Consider the following 9,165-nt stretch of genomic DNA (forward strand, 5'->3'; position numbering starts at 1 on the left):
CGTGTCCTGGGTTTTCCTCAAGGCCTCCTACCAGTCGGACATGGCCTGAACACCTCCCCAGAGAGGCATCCGGGAGGCATCCTGACCAGATGCCCGAGCCACCTCATCTGGCTCCTGTCAATGCGGAGGGGCAGTGGTTCTTCTCTGAGTTTCTCCCAGATGACAGTGCTTCTCACCTTATCTCTGAGGGAGATCCCAGCCACCCTATGGAGGGAACTCATTTCGCCCGCTTGTACCCCCAATTTTTTTTCTTTCGGTCACTACCCAAAGTTCATGACCATAGGTGAGGGTAGTGTTAAATGTAGTTACATATGGCCCTCTCTTGGGGCTGTTCAATTTGAGCTATTGTTTCCGAGAATTGTTTGGAAGCAGTAAAAATAACGAACCAAACGTAGATCGACCGGTAAATTGCGATTTTTGCCGTTCGGCTCGGCACCCTCTTCACCACTGATGCAGAGTCTGCATCATTGCAACGCTGCACCAATCCGCCTCTTGAGCTCACATTTCATCCTTCCCTCACTCGTGAACAAGACCCCGAGGTACTTAAACTCCTCCACTTGTGGCAGGATCTCATTCCCGACCCGGAGTTGGCACTCCACCCTTTTCCGGACGAGAGCCACGGACTCTGACTTGGAGTGCAATGTTTACAGAGCGCTATATTTGTTTACAGAGTAGATGTGTGACTACTACTTCCTGCCCCACCTGTACCATGTGGGAATGTGTTACGCCTCTGTGCAAGTATCATATTAGGAATACATGTGCCATAGTGATTATATGACCATAAATGCAATGAACCTAGATTGTATGAATCAATATGTTGCTTTTTCATTATTTGCAGCTTTAGTCGTCACAGTGCTCCCTTGCAGGCACGCATGAAAAGTCATCTTACTGTTCCCTAATGTGATGGCTCCCATACTGTTGCCTCGAGACGTATTGACCCTCGATGTTGGCACGCTGTCTCCAAAGGCACCCTGCCCCCAGTTCCTCTGCAAGTGAGGTATTGATTTTGCTGCAGTGACAGAACTCCCCCCGTGGAGTCTTCCTCGACAGCAGTGCTGCTGCGGTGGCGGTTTAAAATGTCCATTTGTGGGACGCCTTTGTCCACAGGCTGCTGTTTGACAATCATAGTTGACGTTATGCTGTGGTAAAGATAGTTTACTACTGCATTGATTAAAGCTAGAAACATCGTACTCCTCAGAACATAGTTCATGCCAATAGGCTATTTGTCTTTCATTTTCTTTGTAAGAAATAATAGAACAATGGTATTACTTCACTGACCCAAATATAAGACGCCATTTTTGTCCATTAAAAAAGCCTGAAAAAGACAAGACATAGTACATTCCACTGGACATTTATACTGTGAGCCAAATGACTTTTCGCCAAGCGAGTCAGAGCTTTTCTTCTTGTCAGTCACACACACCGGTACTCTGGAGAGATGCATCCGTAGCACAGAAGCCCGCTCTGAAAAAAGCGTCTCAAAAATTGTCAGCAAACAACAGAGGAGGCTACTAATCAATGAAGCTGAGTCGATCACAGCCGTCCATCATGTAGCTAAGAAATATATCCTTTCTTTATTGCAATTTATCAGTTGTTTTTTCTCTTTTTTTTGAAAAAGAGGAGTTGTCTTATATTTGTGGTTGTCTTATATTCGGTCAAGGTCATTTTAGTGCAAAAGGAAGTAATACTAGAAGTGTTATTGTTTTAAAACAATCAAATGTGTAGTTTACTGACTTGAAGGGTACCACTTTTCCTTTTTAATTAGGATTGGATTTCGATTTGTTTTCAGACCACATTTTGCATTACGTTGAAATGCAAGTTGTTTGGCCGCCCACATGTTTGTGGGGGAGCCATCGAAAGTGAAACCCACAAAGTGGAAACGCCTCAAAAGTTTTCCAATGTGAAGTTCAACCAAAGTATGCCCGAAAATTTTTTTGGGTAGTTTTATTTTATTTTAATTTGGTTTTATGTCATCATTCAGTGGTTAACATGTTTTTGTGCTCGTGGTTTCGTGCTTGAACGTGGCCTATTATTAGTCAAAAAATGTGAATATTTTTAGCTAATTTTATAGTATAGTATCATATCCTTCCCTCTTCCTGCTACGAACATGTAAGCTCCGCCCCACGTAACACACACGCTTCTCTGGGACTGCTTTTGCGTCTGTGCACGCACTACGGAAATGCGTGTGTGCCACCAGGAACTAAAAAAAAAAAAGCACACTGGCCCCCACCGGGCAGCTGTTGTCGCCAGAAATCATGTTTTAATGTTTACCTACAGTATTTTTTGCTTGTAATTGATCTAACTCTCCCAGCCCCCATACGGCGCCCCGGTGCGAGACAGCCGTGCGTGACAGGCATGAACGCCAAAAATTTTTATTTCATTTTATTTGTAATTGTGAAAAAGATATTTTATAGTCTGTTGTTTTAAACCACTAATGGTAACATATACTAGCTGGTGCTTTAAAAAAAGCAATTTTGAGTCAGTGACATATAGCTTCAAGTTAAAACCTTACTTCAAATATTGCCTGTACAATACTACTACTACTACTACTACTACTAATAATAATAATGCATATTTTATGATGGCAACAGTTTGAGCCTAAACACATCACTTTACATTTTTTCCTATTGGAAATTTAGCTTTGGAATGAGAATAGTCATAGAACAGACTGTGTTGGACTTTGAAGGCTCCAGTGTGCTACGTGTACGTGGGGGCTTGGGAAGACATTGTTGAGTTCTTCCCATGGCCAAAGCAGGTAGAGATGTTTAAACTGAAAGAAACCAGCATCCTTTTAGATCTGACACAAGTCAAAATGTGTTCCATATGAAACAAACGTCTACCCAGGTGGACGGGAGATGGAAAGAGTAGTTTCTCTTTAAACCAGTTTTCTCCACTGGTTTTGTACCTGTAATTCCCGCAGACTGGGCCAGAAATGGACGGAGCCTGGCGAGGGTGTCTTATCAGCTCTAATGATGAGACAGCTGGAGGCCATTTTCCAGCCGGGTCCAGTTTTGACATTGAAATACTGATGCTGCTCAGGCTGCCCGTGACTAGGATGGAAGGGATTTCTGCAGCGTTCACCATTTATTCAAATTTGATATTATTATATATTTTTATGCCATAAACTCAGGAACAGGATCTGTCAAACATATTAGAAAAATCAAATCCTGATGAATGCACACTGATTCACAGCACCGGCATGTCAGTGTGCAACTGATGAATGCACATTTTTGCATTGAATTGGACGGGATTGGTATGGAACGATATTTCAAGCAAGCGAGCCGGCTTACGCTGCCATACTTTAACTTTCATGCAAGCACGTTCCCATAAATGACTGAGAAATTGATTTGGCCTCCATTCACACTTGGCTTCTCAGTATTCTCTGACTACTTCACAGTATGATGTTCTTGAAGCAAACTGGCTTGCAGTCTCAGTTCTGTTCTATGTATTTTCCCGAGTGGGAGTTTTTCCTTGCCTCTGTCGCCAACGTGCTTGTTTATGTGGTGTTCAGATGTGTGACTTACTGTACAGCTTAGAGGTGTTGACATGCTCATATCCCAGAGAACCATTTACATGGAGTTATGCTGTTCATTTAAATAAGACAAAGTTCGTAATTTTCCTGATCATCAACGTTTCTGTGAACGAGCACCAGGGGTATTCAACTGGCAGCCCATGGGCCAATTCCGGCCCGTGAATGAAATCAGACTGTCTCTCAAGCTCAGTTCAGTTTTGGGAGAGACAAACATTTTTGCGGTAGATTCCGAAAAAACAGCAGCGCGCTCTTGTCATTAAAGAATCTTTGACTTTTTCCAGGAAGTCTTTAAAAACAGCACATCGCTTACTTGGACTGGCGTTTTTGCAGCAGATACTTAAAAACCACAGAGCTGCTGTTATATAGAGCAGCCTGCAGCTCTGTTTTTATTGGCCCGCGGCACATACAGTACTAAAAATTAAAAAAATGCAAAACTCAGCTTTAATTTTACAAGAATAAAGTCAAAACATTAAGGGAAAACAGTTGTAATCTAACAAAAAAAAGTGAGAATTTTACAAGAATAATGTGATATTATGAGGAAAAATTATGTCATTTTAGTAGCATGAAGCTGAACTATTAAATAAAGACGTCATATTTTAAAAGTTGTAATATTATAAGAAAGAAACAAAACAACAAATAAAGTTGTAATTTTGGGGAAATTAGGTAGGAGAAAAAAAACTTTATTATGGGAATAAAGTGAAAATATTATGGGAATAAAGTCATAAGATTACAAAAAGAAAATTTATGAAGATTATTTAAGAAGACAGTTGAAATATTTGTAAAATTTTTTGTTTGACAGCTTTACACTGACAGTATATAGACAAGATAAGAAGAATAATATTGAAGGGAAAGGTCCTCCCACACGTCCTTAGCTTTCTAAAAATGTGGGCCACAGAACAATTTAGTTGAATAACCCTCGCAGAGACCATCTTCACAAATTCTGTAAAATCCTTTCATTTTGTGTTTCTCACCAATCAACACTGAACCATCCCTGTCCGATTCCCCTGGAAAGTGACCCCCCCCCCCCCCCCCCCCCCCCCCCCCCCCCCCACCTACCCACCACCCGCCCCCAACCCATCCCGGAGGACTCTGGCCAGCAGTGGTGCTGAAAGACTGAACGTGAGAGATGGAAAGGTCTGTGCTTCCATTTCAGCACTCCCGTCCCGGAGATCGTGTCTGCCAGCTGGTGAGGCAGAGGGCGTCAGCCCCTGTACAGACGCAGCTTTCCCATCACGTTGATGCATGTCTTTGGTGATATGGCCAGCATCTTTACATGAAGCAGAAAACGCGTTATCTGATGGAGTGCCCCATTCCATACCGACCCCATAGCCATTGAACCACAAGCCCCAAAGCCAGGAATCAAACACACGCCACTGGAAATAGGCCAAATAAGTGTTTCAGATTTTATTGTATCTGCCAGCGAGAGTAATATTAACATTTGCCTGCTTGTGCACTGGCCAGACGCTCTGTTGATCGAAGCCTGACTTTAATCGTCTCTATTACAAAACTTTTTATTTACCTCTTAACCTTAAACAGAACACTCTGCCGAGAAGCTTCTTCTTAAAGGCAAAAGATGCAACACTCTAACAATGGAAGCAGATGTTTTTTTGGACGAGATGGATCTGATTCTTTTGAAAAAAAAAAAAAAGCTCTTTGTGCTGGGAGCTCATCCATCTGCGGTGATCCGTGTTTCAGTACATCTTAATAACGTAATCCCCCCTCCCTCGTTTTTCTAGCCCCAGGAATGCTCTTGTTCTTGCAGTCTTCTACTTTGTCATATGGGGGCACCCGCTCTTTGAATTGTTCAGCGGCCCTGACTCATCATTTCTCTGAAACTATTTCATTTCAAACTAGGAAGACTGGCCTACCAAAGGAAACATTACTAATTGAAATGCTAATGCTTAACAAGTAACATCAAAGATTATCACATGTTTAGAATTGCACAATTCCACGTGTCCGAAAAGGAGTAGAAAGAGGCAGAGGTGACGCAATCCCTGTCTCAGTGTCAATTGCTGATAATTCTTTCATATCCTGTGTTTAAATATCCCATAATAAATACATATAAATAATATAAATACATTACAACTCTTTCTTTCAAGATTTTCTTTCACATAACTCCCTTATTAAGCACATTTCATCATGTTCGTTTAGTGCAGTGAGAACGAGTGCAACCCACAGCAATATATGACTACACAGTAGACGCCCCTACAACGTAAATAATCCGTTCCGAGAACCTTTATGTTATAGGGTTTTTATGTTATACGAAGCGTAAAATACATGTAAATAGCCTAATCCGTTCCAAGATCTTCCCAAACTCACCCCTTTGGCCCTTCAAAATAGTCAAAGTCCACCAAATATGGTGGGAAAATATAAGAAAACGTTAGCATAAACATAGTACAGTAACATTCCAATATAAAATAAGGTAATAAGGGTAATAAGATTACTGTAAATGAATTAGACTGAAAAACAAAAACAATCCTACCGTTCACGAGATGTCTTGATCAGGAGCGCAAGCGGAGGCAGGAAGGAGGAGGAGGACTAGCCTGAGTCGAAACGCGACTCAAAGAGTTTAAGAGTCAGCTGGTCTCACAGACAAACGCACACGCACTACACGATAATGCTGTGTGCAAAATTTTAATTTGTAACTTAACTTAATTGTTCAAGTTAGTTTCAGGGCGACTACGAAAAGGAAGGAGTTTCAAAGGACAAGCCCGTCTCTCACACAAACTCACGAACGCGCTGTATAACTCAGCCATTGAGATGAGGCATAAATAACTGACTTGAGGCATAAATAAAGTTGATTGGACAAAAAAAAAGACTTGCACTGACTTGACGCTTTATGTTATATGGAATTTCTTCTGTAATACGATGCAAAAACTTTACATAAATTCTTTATGTTCAGTGGAATTTATGTAAAAGGAGGTTTATGTTATGCGAGGTACTACTGGATATACAGTATATACAGTAGGTACTGTATATTATTATGAGCCCGCAGCATCGTATTGTTCCTCATACTTGTTATTTAGTATTATAGCTAATTCTACCGCAACTAATGTAGGACAAAGAAGGTCTTGATCGTAGGTACTGTGCTATTTATCCTATGTAACATTTGGTGTAATTGTGGTGATGTCATTGACGAACAAAGTTGAAAACTGGCCACTTGATGAGGCCCCCACCCCGCTTTAGCCCATACCGTGCGAAGAACTCCAACACATGTTATGTCACCGGGTAGGTCTTGATGAGGGGGAAGTGTGCTATTCATAGTTTATAATTTTGTGTAACCATGGCGATGTGATTGACATAGGTCGTTGAAAACTGGCCACTTGATTAGGAACGCCCTCCTTCAGCCCATGCCGTGCAAAGCACCCCCAACACACGTTACATCGCTTGGTAGGTCTCGATGGCTGGAAGCGCCTTATTTATATGTGGTAACATTCTGTGTAACTATGGTGACGTAATTGACAACCAAAGTGGAAAATAGCCACGTTATTAGGAAGTCACCCATATGACACCGGGCCAGAGGTAAGCAACAGGTAGGCCCATTAACGTTTTTCTAGTGGCATTTAACGCTACTAACTATTTGCGTCAAGTAAAACACAAAGCTAAGGTGTCTATTTTCTTCTGATTGCTTGACCTACATTGGATTGGTTTTACCATCTTTAATGCTCAAAATGTATCACCATTGCTTTTTCTGTATTCTCACTGAAAAAAAAGTTTGGACACTCATTATTTAGGCAGACTGTGTTTATTTTTTCAATCGTATCTACGCAAGGCTGGACTCTCATTGTCCAAATAAACCAGCAATGTACCTGGGTGCTGTTCCATCCATCTTCCAGGCTCTCCATTTATTATACAACCATTTGTTTCCTTCTGGCATATCACCAGACTTTCAACTGCTGACCATGATAACTGAAGCCGTGGCCAAAGGTTTCAGCTCCTCCCTTTGAAAAGATGACCCGTTCTTTAAATGTTTAAAGAGCTTATTGCATCATCGCTCCTCGCCCACACATGCATGTTTGGGGTGTCGATGGTGGGGGAGGGTTGGTTGATGCGCCTGGGCTGGGAGTGGTAATATATCATGTGTTTAAGCAGTGGAGGGGAGGTGGAGGTTGTTCAGGGTTAATGACCGGCTCTCTCTCTCTTTCTCTCTCTGTGGGCCGGGCTGGCGGCTCTCGGCAAAGGATAAGGCCGGCGGTGTCGGGGGCATCTGGAGCGCAAGGGGTCACGTCGCTCACTTCAAAGGAGGCTGGGAGTCTAGGTCAGTGTGTTTTTGGCCATGGGGGTGCCGGCAGAGAGCGAAGGGGTGGTTGGAGGGATTGAGAACAGGATCATGAGGAGTAAAAGAGATGAAGAGGCCCGAGTGATGGTGGGAGACAGTGGAAGACGAATAGGAGAGAGGGGTCAAGGGATGGGGGAGGGCAGATGGAGAGTGAATTTGTAAGTTACATTTTCACTTGAATGTAACGCACGCACGTATGCCCAAACAAAACTACCTTCTTGCGGTGATGGTGTGGCGGGGTGGTGCAGCGTGTTGCCTGTCCCCTCTTAAAACCTGCACTGTCCAGTGGCTTTCCAAATAAACCGCAATGCAAACAAAACAGACGGAGTATCCCCGACTCACCTGTTGTACAGCCAGTCTGTCAAACTCGGCCACGTCATTACAGTTATGGGGCTTTCCCTCACAGAGTTGCAGCTTTGCCTGAAATGTGTGCGCAGCTGCACTGTTCAGATTGTCTGAGAAGACGCTCATTCAGTTCATCAGTTCATGTTCAAAGATTAGGTAGGACAGCTCTCGCCTGCGGGGATGACGCAGAATCCAAGCATTTTTTTTTCTCTCAGGTTGAGGGACGCCCCTACCGACACTGGTTTCACTCTTGTGGTGCAAAAACGACATTTGTTAAGATAGAGTGGAGTGAAACCACTGCCTGCCAACGACAGTCGTTTGGGTGACACCAGCAAAAAAAAAAAATGTCTGTCAAAATTGACAAATTATATTTTTTTTTATGCATTATCTCCAGGCTTCAAAAAACCATGTGGTGGGCCGAATCCCCCTTGAGTTTGACACCTGTGCCATTGAGTAATGTCAAGGTGACCTGCCTTTTAGGAAGAGTCGGTCCAAGCTCAGCTAAATGCCGTAAATTCACACCTATTCAATAAACCGCCAAGTTGCCGGGGGCGTGGTCTACAAAAGCAAATCCAGGGTTTGGAATTAGAGCCATCCCAAAAACCATTGGCATTAACAGCTGCGGCTGTAAGCAACTTCCTGATGTAGCTTTTTTTTCCCAATTAACCCCAGAAGTTTCATTTAAAGTGTGATGAGTGGTCAGCGTCAGCTGTGTGCGCGCTTTTAAAAACGTCGGTTGCCCTCTCTCAGCTGTCGGTGTGAAACTTGTGCCAGTTACTCTTGCTCTACTGTTGTTTACAATGAATTCACCTGCGCTATTAATGCCGACTGAGCTGTTTGCTCCTTGCAGCTGGCCCTGTTGGCCCTGTTGCAGTCAATACAATATACTTGTTAAGAAAAAATAAAGTTCGAGTTTTCACATTTCTTAGCCCAATTATTGGCTGATTCTAATTAACGGCCAGGACATGCTCAACTGCTGACTGATGCGTTAGAGAACTTCAATGACACATCA

This window comes from Dunckerocampus dactyliophorus, chromosome 17 (assembly GCF_027744805.1).
Source record: "Dunckerocampus dactyliophorus isolate RoL2022-P2 chromosome 17, RoL_Ddac_1.1, whole genome shotgun sequence".
Lineage (NCBI taxonomy): Eukaryota > Metazoa > Chordata > Actinopteri > Syngnathiformes > Syngnathidae > Dunckerocampus > Dunckerocampus dactyliophorus.